This window comes from Limulus polyphemus, unplaced genomic scaffold (assembly GCF_000517525.1).
Source record: "Limulus polyphemus unplaced genomic scaffold, Limulus_polyphemus-2.1.2 Scaffold579, whole genome shotgun sequence".
In the NCBI taxonomy this organism is placed as follows: domain Eukaryota; kingdom Metazoa; phylum Arthropoda; class Merostomata; order Xiphosura; family Limulidae; genus Limulus; species Limulus polyphemus.
The window spans coordinates 519,354-521,358 of NW_013666189.1; positions in this window are offsets into that span (position 1 = coordinate 519,354).

Below are 2,005 nucleotides of genomic sequence, written 5' to 3' on the forward strand. Positions count from 1 at the left end.
CTGCACTTTTTGCTCGTTTTTCTTGGATGGTCGACAGCGATCCTCGGGGAAGTGATCGTTTTCCCATCATACTGAGAGAGGTTGGCCATGGTCGATGCCAACCGACCTGAGTGCCACGGTGGAAGCTTGGCCAGGCTGACTGGCCATCTTTCACCTCTCTCTCTGAACTTGATCTTGCCTTCATCTGTCTACCATCAATAGACGATTGTGTGGTGGCAGTGACTGACTGTATTGTCCAGGCGGCTGTTTATTCTATTCCTAAGACCTCGACACGTTTTCCACGGTATCCTCGTCCATGGTGGAGTCCTGCCTGCCAGGAGGCATGGAAGGCTCAAAAACGGGCCTGGGATACCTTTTGACGGTATCCCACTCTTTCTAACCACATTGTTTATCAACGGGCCCGTGCCCATGCTCAGCAGGTTCGACATCAAAGCCAAAAGGAGTCTTGGATAAAGTTCACTACTAGCATCTCTTCTACCACCAGTTCCAAAACTGTATGGGACAAGATTCGGAGGGTCACTGGGAGGTATGCTTCCCATCTCCTTTCCATCTTGCTCTCCAATGGCCAGGAAGTTGCTGATGTCCTGAGCATTGCTGATGCTCTTGGCCAGAGCTTTTCTTGTGCATCTAGCACTTCTGTTTCTTCCCCTGTCTTCTTGGCCATAAAGTCTCGGGCAGAGCGATCGCCTCTTTCTTTTCAGGCCGATCGTCTCTATGATTATAATTGCCCCTTTACAGTGGTGGAACTCAAACTTGCTCTTCATCGATCTGGCAGTACATCGGTCGGATCTGATGATGTTCATTATGAGATGTTGCGCCATCTCTCTCCTGCCTCTCTTGTTATTCTTCTGGTTATTTTTAACCAGATTTGGCAGGAACATATTTTTCCAGATGCTTGGCGCCAGGCTATTGTCCTCCCTTTCTCCAAATCTGGGAAGTATACCAAGATTCCTTCTAATTATTGTCCCATCACTTTGACTAGTTGTCTTTGTAAGGTTCTAGAGAGGATGGTTAATGCTCGTCTTGTTTGGTTCCTGGAATCAAACATGCTCCTCTCGCCCACCCAATGTGTGTTCCGTCGACAGCGATCCACCATGGACCACCTGACTCGACTTGAAACGTCGACCAGGGAAGCCTTTCTCAAGAGAGAACACCTTGCTTCTGTGTTCTTCGATCTTGAGAAGGCTTATGACACTACGTGGAGGTATAGAATTTTTCAGGACCTCCTCTCCTATGGGTTGCGTGGCCATTTATCCATTTCTATCCGCAATTTTTTACAGAACAGGCGATTCCAAGTCCGTGTGGGTTCCACTCTTTCCCGTTCCTTCCCACAGGAACTTGGAGTCCCTCAGGGCTGTGTCTTAAGTGGTACACTTTTTAGTGTTAAAATTAATGCCATCACTACAAATCTTCCTCTGACTGTTGCAAATGGGCTCTATGTCGACGACTTCCACATCTCGTGCCGGTCGTCAAACATGAGGTTTATTGAGCGGCAGCTTCAGACTGCCCTCAATCGGTTGTTGACATGGAATAGTGCAAATGGTTTTAAATTCTCTTTTTCTAAAACCGTTTGCATGCATTTTTTCCATCAACGGGGTCTCCACTCCGATCCCTAGCTCCGTCTCGGCGATATAGTCATTCGTGTGGTCCCTGAGGCAAAGTTCTTGGGGCTTATATTTGACCGTAAGCTTAGCTTCATTCCACACATCAAGCAGCTTCGTGTCAAGTGTGCAAGGGCTCTGAATATCCTCTGTGTCCTCTCTTCCAGCTCTTGGGGAGCAGATCGATGTTCTATGCTCAGGATCTATCGTGCTTTGATTCGATTCAGACTGGACTATGGGTCTTTGGTCTATGGTTCCACCAGGACCTCGGCCCTGAAGATGCTGGACCCCATTCACCATCTGGGACTTCGGCTCTGCACCAGTGCTTTTCGCACTTCTCCAGTCCAGAGTTTGTACACTGAGTCCCACGAACCTTCTCTTCACCTCCGTCATTTGCAACTTTC